This window comes from Lucilia sericata, unplaced genomic scaffold (assembly GCF_015586225.1).
Source record: "Lucilia sericata isolate MDLA Ls3-8-SP2 unplaced genomic scaffold, ASM1558622v1 Contig000989F_arrow, whole genome shotgun sequence".
NCBI lineage: Eukaryota > Metazoa > Arthropoda > Insecta > Diptera > Calliphoridae > Lucilia > Lucilia sericata.
This window is the reverse complement of record NW_023994972.1, coordinates 57,750-73,540: the sequence shown is the minus strand read 5'-3', so window position 1 is coordinate 73,540 and position 15,791 is coordinate 57,750. Positions and strand designations below refer to the sequence as shown.

The 15,791-nt window shown below is 24.5% G+C and overlaps 1 protein-coding gene across 2 annotated transcripts in view; it reads right to left on the bottom strand.

Annotated features, from left to right (window-relative positions):
* The window catches only part of LOC119609482 (protein abrupt-like), a 95,969-nt gene extending 83,397 nt beyond the window's left edge, over positions 1–12,572 (bottom strand). For both annotated transcript variants that reach the window (XM_037964299.1, XM_037964298.1), the window contains exon 1: positions 12,483–12,572. The gene's annotated coding sequence lies outside the window, so the exon portion shown is untranslated. The remainder of the gene's footprint in view (positions 1–12,482) is intronic.
* Between the last annotated feature and the right edge of the window lie 3,219 nt (positions 12,573–15,791).

Sequence of the window (15,791 nt, the reverse complement as noted above, 5' to 3'; positions counted from 1 at the left end):
GTATAAAGAGCAAGAGCAGCTTTAAAGCTTTCCTAAACAAATTTTGAGTCGACTACTGATTTGGTAGCTTTCTCTGTCTATAGTTTGCTTTAACTTATTTATTACAAGTCTAGTTTTTGCAAAAGGGTATTTTCAATTCGACTAAAACTTTTCCATTATTTTGCCCTCTTCATTTGTGTACTTTTAATCGGCATTTAAAATCTTTAGTTTAACTGTTTTGTGTTAAAACAAAATAAATTTAAAACTTATTTTTATTACCAGTATTATTTAGCGTAGAAGACAACAAATACCTCATTAAAAACAAGTTAAAAAATATAAACAAAGATAAATTGTATGTGTACTTGTTAGTAGATTTATGTAAAAAGATATTGAACATAAAATAATCCCCCATACTCGAAGACATAACAACAAAAAACTACATATTTACAAAAAAAATACTGGAATTATCAAAAAATAGCAATCAAACATTAATAATAAAACAAATACTTAAGTGTATGTAAAAATAAATAATTGTTTTAAAGTACAAAAAAGCAAAAAATATAATGACATATTTTGAAAGAGGTTTAAGAAAATCTTATTTTTTTCCTAAAATTTGTGATAAAAAGTACTTTTTTTACACGAATACAAAATTTTACATTGGGGACACAGTTCTAAACTTGATTTATAAAATTTCTATTCAATTTACTCTTATTTCGAAGCTTTTTTTAAAAAAAGTACTTTTTTGCAACTTTTTTTTAAAAAAAAAGTTAGTAAGTGTTTGGCAAAAGTACTTTTTGTGGCGAAATATGAAATTCTAGTTTAGCATGCAGTATGCTTGCTTTAAATTATCTAAAAGTTTTTTGATTTACACTAATTTTTGAGGTTTTTTTAAAAAGTATTTTTTTTTGGTATTTTTTCCTGAAATTACATTTCCACAAAATTTTAGCTTAAGGGACACAATTCTTGCCTTAAATTAAAGCATAGTTGTTTCATTTACACTTATTTTAGAAGTTATTTTAAAAAAGTACTTTTTTGGTACTTTTTTAAAAATGAGTTTTTAACAGACTTTTTGATCTAAGTTATATTTTTTAATATTGCTATTTTATTTTAAATAATTTTCTAAAAATTTGAACGTTAATTTTATAACGATTTATAAAAAAAGTACTTTAAAAAAAGTTCAAAAAATCTGCAGGATTGTTAGGAAAAAAGTACTTTTTCCGAGAAATACAAAATTTAAGCTTGGGGACACAATTGTTAACTTAAATTGTAACGTTTTTGTTTGTTTTACATTTATATTTAAGCATTTTTTAAAAAAAGTACTTTTTTGGTACTTTTTCAAAAGGTCGGATTTTTGATATTTTTTCCCTGAAATTAAATTCTTTAGCTTGGGGACACTATTCTAGTCTTAAATTATAGCGTTGTTGTTTGTTTAACATTTATTTTTAAGCATTTTTTAAATAAGTACTTTTTTGGTACTTTTTCTAAAACTAAGATTTTTGATACTTTTTCCCAGAAATTAAATTCCTTAGCTTGGGGACACAATTCTAGCCTTAAATTATAGCGATGTTGTTTGTTTGACATTTATTTTTAAGAAATTTTTAAAAAAAGTACTTTTTCAAAAAGTAAGATTTTTGATTTTGTTTTCACCGAAATTAAATTCCATAGTTTGGGGACACAATTCTAGCCTTAAATTATAGCGTATTTGTTTGTTTTACACTCATTTTTAAGCATTTTTTTAAAAAAGTACTTTTTTGGTACTTTTTCAAAAAGTTGGATTTTTGATTTTGTTTTCACCGAAATTAAATTCCTTAGTTTGGAGACACAATTCTAGCTTATGGGGCAGTTGTTTGTTTAACATTTATTTTAAGCATTTTTTTAAAAAACTACTTTTTTCGTACTTTTTTTCAAAAAGTTCGATTTTTGCTACTTTTTCCCTGAAATTAAATTCTTTAATGTTGTTACAACATTTTTAAGCAATTTCAGAAAATTATATGTAAGTTTTGTATAGAATTAGAAGAGAAATTGTTTAAAAATTTTTATAAATAATCTAAATCTTTTTGTTTATACCTAAATTTCTTAAAAATTTTTTCTCACAGAGATTTTGTTAATAACTTTTAAGCAGTTAATTATTGTTAATTATTTTAATCTCTTTTTCAAGTTAAACTTTTTTCGGAGAACTTTTTTAAAATTTTGTTCCCAAAATTGTTTATTTTTTCTACAAAAACGTTCCCTTGGTTACTTAAAAATATTTACCCAAAAAAGGTGTACTTTACACAATTTAATTGTAGCCAATGAAGCATATAAAACAGAAAAAATTTTATGCATAAAGACATCATCATCATCACCAGACAAACCATTCAAACATTTCAATACTCTTTTCTAAACATCCCCCTCACTTTACTTCTAAATTATTGAAAAACAAGTAAGAGTGTTATATTCGGCTATGCCGAATCTTATATACCCACCATCAAACCTCGTTTGACTCGAACGAAACGTACTTATGTCAAATTTCATCTATATACTCGTATATTTAGGCCAGTTATAAGCGTTAAAGTAATTTTCTGAAGGGGATCTTATATAGGGGGGTAGGGTCAATTATGGGTCGATCCTCATAAAATTTGACAGACAGACAGTAGACAGAATTTGGTTCGTATTAAATTTACTTGTGTCGAATTTCATCGCTACACTCGTATTTTTAAACCATTAATGAGCGTTGCAGTCATTTTCTGAAGGAGACCTTATATGGGGGGGTAGGGTCAATCATGGACCGATCCTCGTAACATTTTTTAGATAGATTTTGACTCGTATGAAACTTACTTATGTCAAATTTCATCTATATACTAGTATTTTTAAGCCAGTAATGAGCGTTAAAGTCATTTTCTGAAGGGGACCTTATATGGGGGGTAGGGTCAATTATGGACCGATCCTCATAAAATTTTGCATAGTGATTTTGGATCATAAGAAACTTACTTATGTCGAATTTCATCCCTATATTCGTATTTTTAAACAAGTTATGGCTGTTAAAGCTGCTTTTCGAGGGGCCACTTGTATGGGGGCTATCCGAAAACGTGGACCGAAATCGCCCATTTTCAATACCAAACAACCTTACCTATAAGAAATATTTATGTGAAATTTCAACCCTCTAGCTCTTTTCATTCGGACTCTATCGTGCTTTCAACAGACAGACAGACAGACAGACAGACGGACGGACGGACAGACGGACAGACATGGCTAGATCGTCTTAGAATTTAATGAGGACCCAGAATATATATACTTTTGTGGGTCTATGATCAATATTTCGATGTGTTACAAACGGAATGACAAAATCAATATACCCCCCATCTTTTTTGATGGTGGGTATAAAAAGAAGACACTCATAGGAAAACAAACATAATAATAAAAATATATTAAACGAATATTGTTTTCTCAGGTCACTTAAATGGAATTAAATTCACATGAAATTATTCAATGAATAAATAATTATGTCATAATATTTATTTCCACGAATAGTAGAAAAAAATTGTATATATATATTGAAAAAAAAGTATCTTTTCATACACAAGACTTAAATAACAATAACAAATTTACCAAAAATATACATAGTCATACATTTAGAAAATATGCTATAACTTTAGCTATTGCTACTTCTCATGCTGCTGCTGTTGTTGTTGAGTAGACCTTCATGCTTGAGTTGATTTGGAGCGTCAGTTAGAAGAGTTCAAAAGGGATGCTAATCCAAATGACCAGTGTACTTATTTTTAAAAATTGAAACCTAAACAAAAATCTATTTAGAAAATGTATGTAATGTATTGGTAGTATTAGAGTGGTATTTTTTAAAATTTGTTCGAATCTCAAGAGGTTTTTGTCACTGAAATTTATTCTACTGAAATTGTGAAGTTTTTAAAAGTTTTTTAATAATTAATTATTTTTTGCTTAAAATTTCAAAATATTTGCAATTTGACCTTTGACCCCTAAGCTATACAAATGCCTTAGATTATAATTTTAGCTCTAATATTACTTTTGCCTAAAGTTTTGTTTAATCTTTTAAACAAATATCTCTATTTTTTTCATTTTTTCTAAGAATTTAAAATTATTTATAATATTTGACCTTTGACCTTATTTTATTAATTACAAAATTTTTCTTTTAAAATTTAGGTTTTTGCTATCATTATTTGGCTGTTAGTTATTGTAAAAACTCTTTAAAAAACTTGACCTTTGAATCATAAGAATATATTTTTATTAATTTAAGTTGTCAAATTTAACCTTTGACCTCTAAACTAAATAAATATTTTAGACTATTAGTTTAGCTTTAGTCTGTATAGAACTTTTACCCAAAGTTTTTTTTTTAATTCCTATGAAAAATACCTAAAACTTTTTTGATTTTTAATAAGAATTCAAAATGATTTTAAATTTTTGACCTTTGACCCTGTAACTTAAAAATTTCGTAAAGTTTGCTTTATTTTGTTGATTTCATAAATTAGAAAATTTTGCTTTTAAAACTTAAGCTTTTACCATCATTATTAGACTGTTAGCTATTGTTAAAACTTTTTAACAAATTTGACCTTTGACCTGGAAGCTAAATATATATTTTAGACTATAATTGCAGCTTTAATTCTTATATAACTTTTACCCAAAGTTTTTTTAAATCCTTTGAAAAATATCTAAAAATTATTTAAATTTTTTTATAAGAATCCAAAGTTATTTAAAATATTTGACCTTTGACCCTGTAACTTAAAAAATTTGTTAAATTTGCCTAATTTTGTTGATTTCATAAATTGGAAAATTTTGAATTTTGTTTTCAAAATCAAAATTTTTACAATTATGATTAGACAGTTAGCTGTTGTTGCAACTCATTAACAGATTTGACCTTTGACCTGGAAATCAAGGTCCTATTTAGTTGAAATTTTGAGAATATATTTTTATTAATTTAAATTGTCAAATTTGACCTTTGACCTCGAAGCTAAATAAATATCTTGGACTATATTTGTAGCTCTAATCTTTATAGAATTTTTACCTTAAGTTTTTGTTTAATCTTAACTAAAAATTCTTTAATTTTTTATAAAAATTAAAATTATTTAAAATATTTGACCCTTGACCTTATAACTTTAAAAATTAGTTAATTTTGCTTTATTTTGTTGTTTTTATAAATAAGAAAATTTTGCTTTCAAAAACTAAATTATTACAATCGTTATTAGACAGTTAGCTGCTGTTGAAACTCTTAAATAAATTTGACCTTTGACCTACTAGCTTAATATATGGTTAAAACTTATGTGATTTAGTTGAAATTTTCAGGACACATTTTTATTAATTTAAGCTGTCAAATTATAACATTGTTTTAGTAAAATTCCTTTCCTTAAGCAATTACTGAAGCTGTTGAAAAAAGTGTTTACGTTTCCCGATTTTCACAAAATTTAGAACATAAATAGTACCAGAATAAGAATGTTATTGAAGAAAATCTTTTAGATTCTGAAACTCTGTTATATAGCTAATTATATACCAAGAAGTACTACTTGAAGTTTTACAATTTCTTTAAAAACATTTTCGAAAAATAATATTTCAATGGAAATAGTTTTAGGCCTCATTATGTGGCTGGGGAATTTCCCAAATATTTATAACTTTTGTAACTTGTTGGAAAGGTTATTGTATGTTTTAAAAAAAACTTAACAAAATTCAAAATTGTTTTAGACCATAGGCTTGATTAGCAACCAACGATTTAACATAAACTTTTTAACGAAATTTTGAGAAGACCTAAAAGTAACCACCCTAATAAATAGCTAACCAAGATATGTATGTATGTCTGTATGTCATGGCATATGAGTAAATGTTGAAAATTTTATTTAAAAAAATAACAAAGTTTATTTTTATAAATGACCAGATGAAAGTATGAATACTTAGTGCTAATCAGGGATTTAGAAAAATAAAAGTAAATTTGCTAGAGATTTTATTACAATGTTAACTAGAAAACTCTTAACCCTAAAACGCTACAAACAATATAAACAAAAATCTATAACTGACAAAAAAACTCAACAAAATTTGTTTTAAATTTACAAAAAAATCTTTTAAACTAAATGAAAAAATTTTAAAATTTTCTACTCAAAAAACTTAATAATATTGCTCCTTGGAGCAGCTAAGGGTTAAACGTTTAGTAAGAAAAATCTAAAACTCCTGTTAAAATGAAAACCTTTAACATTGTCATCAACATTTTCCGCTTTATTTATGTTTGAATTATATTTTTCTTTGCAGGCGGTAAACAATAGAAACCGGTAAATGTGGAGGTGGCGAATGACTACGTGAGTATGTGTAAATATGGAGCACATTGTCTACATGTATGAGTTCATGTAACAATGTGTAATAATTTTCATTTACAAAAAAAAAAAAAAAAAAAATCAACCAAAAACATGTGGTTTATTCTTAATATAATTTTCAATATGTAGAATATTTCTGGTTGCTTCTGTATTGTTCTTTCGAGTGTTTATGGTCGATTAGCTTAAATTGTTGTTGCTGGTGTTGTTATTTTTTCCCTTAGTACCATTTTCATTAACACAATTTTATATTTTGTACTAAAAATATTATTTTTATTATCTATTGATGTGATTTTTTTAAAACAAATTTTCTTTAAATACACATATGAATCTATTGAAGGTGGTCGTAATGCTGTTTAGAGTGTGTAGGGGGGGTTGTATGTTACGTTTTTTTTTTTTTTTTGTTCAAATAATTTTTGTTTTAATGTGCTTTAATGTTGTTTTTTTTATAAAGTGCGCAATATTCAATTAAAGACTTCATTATATCGAGAGTTTTATTACTTAAGGAATATAAATATGATATAAGTTCATCATTTTCATTTAATTTTAATATTGATTCTTTGTATGTATTGTGGCAGTAGACGGCAGACAAGTACCGAGCAATTTGAAGAAAGTTGCAGAGGCGGGGTTTTATTACACAAAAGGGGCACCTTGCCCTTGTTTAAACTTAAAAAGTCAATCTTCGCCTAACATCTTTTTTTTTGCATTGTGTTTACTTTTTCCTTTAGCAAAAAGCTCATGAAAATTCAAAAGCTTTTTATTTTCAAAGAAAATTGCTGAATTTTCTTGTTTTCAATAAAATTGTTTTAAAAGCTTTTAAAATCTTTGCAAGCAATTAGCTTACTATAAACTTTTTGAAACAAAAAGCTTTTTAATGTTTTAATTTTTTTTTTTTTTGTAAAAAAAGCTTTGTAAAATATTCTTTGGAGAACTTTAAAGAATCTTTATCAAAAAAGCTGTTTATTAGCTTTATTTTCAGATTTGTCCAAAAAGCTTTATTTAAATACCTTTTTGAATGCTTTCTTTATTTAAAAGCTTTATAGCATCTTTATTCTTTCCAAAAGCTTTTCAGAAACATTTTTTAAACATAAAGCTTTGTATCAACTTTTTTCATTAAAAATGCATTATGAAAGCTTTCATTATTTAAAAAAGCTTTCTAGAAGTTTTAATTATATAAAAGGATTTTTAAAGCTTTTTTTATTCAAAAATCAGTTTAGAAGCTTAATTTATTCAAAAAGCTTAGTTAAATCATCTTTTTATCATTGTAAATTTTGTTTTATGTGGAAATCTACTAAAAGCTGTATCATTCAAAAAGTTTTATTTTTTATTTAAAAAAGCTTGCTTATAAAAACTCTCTAAAAACGAACAAAAAGCTTTACAAACGTTTGTTTTATACAAAGAGCTTAATAAAAGCTTGCTTAACTCTCTATAAAAATCTTTTTTAACGAAACAATTCATAAAGCTTTCTTTATACAACACCTTTTGCAAAAGCTTGCTTAAAAACAAAGTAATTAATAAAAAGAAGCTTTAAAAAAGATTATTTTATAGAAAAAGCTTGCAGTCTGTGCAATGTTTATAAAAGCTTGCTTGGTACAAAAAGCTTTATAAAGCTTTATACGAAAAATAAAAGAAAGAAAAGCTTTCTTTATACAACACGTTTCAAAAAAGCGTGCTCAATATAAAAAGCTTTAAAAAAGCTTTAAAAATCTTGCTAAAAAGCTAATTTTATACAAAAAGCTTTAGAAAAGTTTGATTCATTAAAAATTCTTTAGAAAAGTATAATTTATTTAAAAACTTTACTTTGTTCAAAAGTCTTTGAAAAGCTTTACTTATATATAAAGCTTTAATTATTCTTGCTTATAAATTCATTAGAAAAGTATTGTTGTTAGTTGTTATTCAATCAAAAAGCTTTGCCAAATCTGTACTTATACAAAAAGCTTTATAAACAATTTACTGAAAAAGCTTTATTTATACAAAAGGCATCTTAAAAGCTTCCTTTATTCAAAAATCTTTTTGTTAAAGCATTCTTTATAAATATCTTCTTAAAGGCTTCATTTACTAATAAAAAGCTTTGTAAAAGCTCATTTTAAAATTCCGTTTATTCATAAAGGTTTCCCTTATTCAAAAAGCGTTGTAAAAGTTTTCTTTATTTGAAAAGTTTAGTAAAAGCTTTCTTTAAGGAAAAAGCTTTATAAAAGCTTCTCTTATTAAAAAGTTGTCTTTAAGCAAAAAGATTTGTAAAAACCGTTTCTTATCTTGTAAAAACTATTTCAAAATATACAGTTTTGGGGGGAAAGCAAATGTAACAGCTATACTACGCCTTTATATTATATGACATTAGCTTTTAAACATATGCTTTTGCTTGTTGTTGGTTATTTTATTTTTTTTTTCTCATTTATTCGTAAGTCAAGCCATACGAAAAAAATAATAATAAAATAACAAATAAAACAAACTATATACAATTTTTGTTATTATTGATTATTATTAGTATATTATTGAATATTGATCAAGTAGTTGGAATTGCTAATTGATATTTGAATTGAAATTCGTTTATGGCTATAGAACACACACACACAGCCTAAGAAAAACAAAAAATTATAATAAATTTTTCCACAATAATCATTTAAGATTTGTATGTATGAACAAACAAAAAGATAATAAGGAGAAAAATAAAATTAAAACCGGAAAAATTAATAAATGTTCAATTGTCTATTAAAGGCAACTGCAAACAGCAACAGCAACATAATAATTTATTATGCAAAAAAAAAAACTAAAAAAAAAACACACACAAACAGTATTTAAAAGCTTCTAATGAAGTATGGATGTAACGTTTTGGCTAAATTACTTACTAGAGCAAAATTTAAAAGAGACTTAAAACACTTGGGTTGGGTTACTTACTAGCAGCTTAATTGAAGGACGTATTTAATTTTTAATTTTAGTTTGTTTTTTTTTGTTTTGTTTTGTCTTTTAAGTTTTAAGTAAGTGGGTGGGCAATTTTTATGTCTGATGAAGAAGCTAGCGACTTAATGTTTTATAATTAAAACAAAAAAAAAAAAACTAAGTAAAAACTACAACAATAATACATAATTAGCTTTGAACTCAACTACATACTTATAATAATGTCATAATAATTTATATATATGTGTGTGTACATATGTATTTGTTACTGTAGCTGTTGTTGGCTGTGTACTGCATTTGACCCCATATTGAGAATTTCCCATTAAAATGTAAATATTTCATAAAGAAATTAAATTTATAGTTATGACTTTCTAAGTTCATAAACTCTTTAGAAAAGAACAACAACCAATTCTACCCAAAAAAAGAACTCATTCAAAATCATACCAAATTGAAACCCATGACTTCCTACTAAATGAAAACATACACCATATACAAAGTATCATCCTCAACACCAACAACAACAACAATAACAACATCATCATCATTATTATTATTACTTATTTTGTAGGCTGGTGGTACACTCGACAATATTCCTCCAAAAATTAAAAAAATAAGCGCCACAGCCTCAGCATCATACAACTATTATTTGAGATTTCTTTACCAAAAAAAAAAATATCACAAAAAAACAATTTTTATATGAATTAAAAACTCAAGTACACGCATGATGCAAACAATTGAATTAAAGTTCTTTTATAGAAAAAAATCACAACAACAAGAAATCAGTTTTATTTTTATATAGAACAATTCAAACAAGTACCCCTTTGATATTTTTTCGGCAGCCTGGCGCATGCTTCTTTTTTTTCTGTGTGTTGTTGTTGTACAATTTTGTTGATTTAAGTGGGGTCCGTCCAGCAGTATCTTTTTTTTTTGAGCAGCAGTTTTTTTTGCAAAGTTAATCAAATGTCTGTTATTTTTTTATATATGTACTTGTGTTATTTTTTTTTTATTATATTTTGTTGGTTAATTGATTTTTTTTTTCGTTTCGTTGTTATTGAATTGTAGACTTTATTAAAGGAAATTTTCAATTATTAGATGTTAAGATAGACAAAAAGCAAAATATTAAATGAAATTACGCGATTTGATGGGAACACAAAAAAAAACTATTTAATTGCGTTCCAGCATAAATTAAGGAACAATATTTTAAAGTACAGACTAAGTAAGTAGAAAACTAAAAGCACTAAGCAAAAACTTAAAAAAGCTTTTAAGTTTTATTCAAAATGATGAAGTACTCCAAATTGCATTTCATTTCAACAATATGTTCAAATTGACTATCTGAAAAACGTAATACACACCAAGCAAAAAGCTTTTTTATAAAAACTTTCCTCAAAGATAAAGCTTTTTTGTAAAAGGTATGTTTAAGGTTTTTCAAAAGCTGTTTTAAAAATGTATTAAAAAAAGCAAAAAGCTTTTTTTATAAAAAACTTTCCTCAAATATAAAGCCTTTTTGTAAAAGTTGTGTTTAAGTAGAAGGGTTTTAAAAGCTTTTTTTAAATTTATTTAAAAAAGCAAAAAGCTTTTTTTTATAAAAACTTTCCTTAAAGGGTATGTTTAAGTTTAAAAAGGTTTTTCAAAAGCTCTTTTAAACATTTTTTAAAACAAAACTATGTTGCAAAAGCTTTATTAAAACCAAAAGACTTTGTAAATGCTATAAGAAAAAGCTTTTATAAAAACTGTTGTAAAACGAAACGCTGTTTTAAAAGCTTTATAAATGACGTTCTTAACATATAAGGCTTTTTGGTAAATTATCTTTATGTAAAAGCCTTTACAAAACTTAATTAAAAAGAATAGCTTTATGAGAAAAGCTTTTTTTAAGGAAAAAACTTATGTAAAATTATATTGAAACTAAAAGCTTTAACTTCATTGCTTTATGAGAAAAGCTTTTTTAAAAGAAAAAAACTTTTGCAAAACTATATTAAAAATAGAAGCTTTAAACTTCATTAGAAAGAAGAGCTTTATGAGAAAAGCTTTTTTAAACTTCATTAAAAAGTAAAGCTTTATGAGAAAAGCTTTTTAAAAGAAAAAACTTATGCAAAACTATATTAAAACTAAAAGTTTTAAACTTCATTAAAAAGAAAAGCTTTATGAGAAAAGCATTTTTAAAAGAAAAAGCTTTTGCAAAAATATTTTGTAAAATTTTCTTCAAACATCCGAGTTTTTTTTACAAAAACAAGTTTTCTCAGATTTTTTTGCAATACAAAAAAGTTGCCTTAAGTTTCTAAAGAAACATGTTCAGTAAAGCTTTTGAAAAAGCTTCTACTTTAAAAGATTATTTTATAAAAGCATTTTGTAAAACTTTAGTGAAACAAAATGCTGTCGTAAAGCTTTATACAAAGAAAATATTTTGTAAAAGCTTTTCAAAAATAAAAAGATTTTGTAAAAGCTATTATAAAATAAAAATATCTTGTAAAAGCTTTTATAAAATAAAAGGTTTTGTAAGAATTTTCTTTGAAAAACTTTCAAATCTTTATGAAAAAGCTTTTATATAGCAAAAAACTTTTGCAAAAACTAAAACAAAAACAGCTAGTAAAAACTTTTATAAGCAAAAAGCTTTCGAAAAAACTTTTTTGAAATATGAAGCTTTTTAACAAAAACTTTATTAAAATATAAAGCTTTTTGACAAAATCTTTTTGGGAAAAATTTTATTAAAATATAGAGCTTTTTTGCAACATTTTTTTATGTAAAAACTTTTGCAAAACTCTAAAAAAAACAGAGAAAAGCTTTTGCAAAGGCATTATGAAAAAGCTTTTCTAAAATCTTTCTTTAAACATATAACTTTTGGGGCGATTTCCTAAAGCATTTTTGTATTAAAAAATGTTTTCTAAGACTATTTTCGAAAAATATTCAGTAAAGCTTTTGCAAAAGCTTCTACTTAAATAGAGCTTTTGCACAAGCTTTTGTAAAACTAAAGGCTTTTATAAAACGATACACTTTTGTAAAAACTGTTACAAAAAGTAGTTTTTAAACATTTTGATAAAGCTTTTCTAGAAACTTTTCTAAAATATAAAAAAAGCTTTTTCGGCTCAAAATTTCTTTATGTAAAATTTTACCAAAAATAAAAACTTTCTTTAAACGAATAACTTTTTTCTAAGACTTGTTTCGTTTTTTTAAGTTTCAGTAAAGCTTTCTTTGAACATGAAATCTTGTTAAAACCTCTAAAGTTTAGCAAGTTCTTAATTTTTAATTTTGTTTGAATCATTTTTTTAGTTTTTAACTAATTTAGTATATATATTAAACTGTACTTACTTGCCAGAAAAAAATATTTGTAATTTTCTTTGTAGTTTTTGCTGTCAATATGTTCTGCGTTTTGTAGATGTTGTTGTTGTTTCTTGTAGTATTTATATCTCTTCCAAAAACTTTTTTATATACGAAAGCCAAAAATATTATATTAACATAAATCTGTAAAAAGACATATGAAAAGACGAAAAAAAAATTTAGTTAGAAAGAAAGTTTAAAGATTAATTATTTGTGATAACTAGAAGTATAATTAATGTTAAATTAAAATACAAAAGAAAACTAATTGTAAAAAAAAGGGGATAAACAGTGTAGATAAATCTAGGGGTTTTCAAAATTGTTTGTAATTATAAAGAAAGCTTGCTAAATTAAAACAATAAGCTTAAATACTACAAAAATGTACAAGTTTTAATAAAAAAAGCTTTATAAAAACCTTTTAATTCATATTAAAAGTTGTGTATAAAATATATGTATATAAAAAGCTTTAAAGCTTAAACAACAGCTTAATAAAGCTTTTTTGTTTTAGCTTTAGGAGTTATAAGTTCAATTTCTTTTTAAAATTATTAATTAAGACATTTCAAAACATTCGTATTTCCCATAAACTTTTAACTTAAAGTTAATGTCCTCATTCTAAGCCTCAAAGCCATTAGTTTTAAATAAAAAATTATTAAATCTTTAACCATATTTTTTTTCTTCAAACTTGTCTTTAACTGTCAAATGTAATTAATTTATTCTTGAAGCAAAAGTTAGAAGAAAAAAACACAATAAATAAGTATTTCTCCTAATTTCATATTCATTTTAAAAAATTTTTATAGATTTTAACTGAACAAAAAAAAAAGCATTAGTTAACATAATTGCTGGTATGTATCAATAAATGCTATCACAAGTTAAAACTTTTAACTATATATACATTTTTTTTAATTTCTAAAAGCAGCATCCAACAACAATTTAAGCTATGACTTAAAGCTGATATTGTTCTTTTTTTTTTTTTTTTTGGAGTTTAGTTTAACTGTATGTTGGGCTTGTATTTGTTGTTAACAAATAATATATTAACATTTTTTTTGTATTTTTTGCTTATTTTAAACAATTTTCTTGTTGTTTTTAGTCTTTAGTAGAAAAGATAGAAACAAAATTCATTGACCTCTTTGAGAAAGTTCATTTGCTTCTGGTTTATTATTAAGAAATTATTTATGTATTTATTGGTTAGATGTAGTGTGTCTTTTATTTTATAATTATTATTAATATTTAATTTTATATTTGGGGAATTTTTGTTATCTTTGGCAGAAAATTGTTATTAGGGGGGGATTTAGTGGTTGTTTTAACGATAGATTTTAATGAAGAATTGTAAATGATTCTGAGAAATTGTAAACGGAATATGATTGCAGCAAGCAGTTTTTAAGTAAATATTACTTTAAATCTTTAAATCATACGAGGCCACTTATGTAGAAGAGTAAGCTTTTGGTAAAGCTTTTTTAAAATTTTATTAAAGGTTTTTAAGCACTTTTTTGAAATGAAGAACTACTTTTGTATAAGCTTTCTACAAAGAAAAAAGCTTTCATAAAAGCATAAAGCTTTCGTATAATTTGTCTAAAACAAAAAGCGTGTCTTAAGTATCTTGCTTTCTTAAAACAAAAAGCTTTGCGAAAGCTCTCGTTAAACAAAAAGATTTTAACTTTCTTAAAGCAAAACATTTTAATAAAAGCTTCCTGTTAAAGCTATCTTTAAACAATTAGAAAATTATACACATGTTGAGTAAAAAAACAAAAAAACTTGTTTAGAACATAAAGCTCTTGTATTAAATTGTTTAAATAGCTTATATAAAAGCTTTCTAAAAATAAAATAATTTTTCTAAGGTTTTCTTTAAAATAAAACGCTTTTCTTAAAGTTTTTTTAACAAAACACTTTTTTAAAAGTTTGTTGCGTAAGCTTTATTAAACATGCAGCCATTACTACTAGTTTCTTAATAAATTTTACTAAAACTGTGTAAACAGCTTTATAAAAGCTTTCTTAAAACAAAATACTTTTGCAAAAGTTTTCTTTAAAACAAAACGCTGTTCTAAAAGTTTTTCTTTACAATTTTTTCTAAAAGATTTTTAAAATCAAAAAGCTGTTATAAAACAAAATATTTTTGTAAAAGCTTTAATAAACAAAAAGCTTTTGTGAAAGCTTTGATAAAATTTTATCAAAGCTTTTTTTCTTAAAAATAAAAAGTTATTGAAGAAGATTTTTGAATAAAAAGCTTTTCTTAAGGTAAAAACATTGATTAATTCTACAAAGCTTTTGAAAAAGTTTTCTTAAAAATAAAAAGTATTTGAAGAAGATTTTTGAATAAAAAGCTTTTCTTATGGTAAAAACTTTGATTAATTCTACATCGTTGTAGAAAATTGCAAACAGCTTTTTCGGAACTTTATAAATATTTGAAAAAGCTTTTATAAAACAAAAGCTTTTGTGAAAGCTTTTATAAAATAAAAAGCTTTTGTGAAAGCTTTTATAAAATAAAAAGTTATTTTGAAAGCTTTTGTAAATTAAAAAGCTTTTTTAAAAGTTTTCTTAAAACAAAATAAACATTTTTGAAGATTTTTAAACAAGTAGCTTTTCCAATAGAATTGTTAAGGCAAACACATTGATTAAGCAAAACCATAGCGTTTAATAAAGCCTGCTTTCGTTCTATATCGTTGTTGTAAATTGCAAACAGCTTTTTAAGAAGATTTTAAATGTTTTTAAGCAAAAAAAGCTTGATTTATTTACAAAAGCCGCGTTATTGTTTGCTGTTACAAATTCATGTTGCAGCAACTAAATATTTCAGCAAGTTCAACAATATTACGTTGCTTACATCCTAAATTAGCTTTAATTGCAAAAGCTTTTTAACAAATATTACGCTTTTTCACTAATTAAAAACAAAATTATCATCAGAAGTGTAAGAAAAACTTTCGTTGCAAAAGCTGTTTTTATTTGCTGTTGCAAATTCCAGTAGCAGCCACTAAAAACTTCAGCAAGTAATGCAATCATAATGAAAAATTTTCTAACAAAATGTTTTATAAATTTGTTAAATAATTTTTTATTTCATGATTTTCAAATTAATTTTTCTAAATTATTTTAATCGCTGGTTATTATTTCATGTAAATTTATTTTTAAAATAATTTTTCTATTTAAAATTTTAATTAAAACCACAAGCTGTCACTCTTTTTTTACATTTCTAAAGTTATTACTGTTACTGTTGCTTATAAAATGTGTTGATTTGTTAATTATCGGGGCTATTTAAAATAGTATTCAGTTGCAAAGCTGAATGAAAACATGATTGACAGTTTACCTACTCTTTAA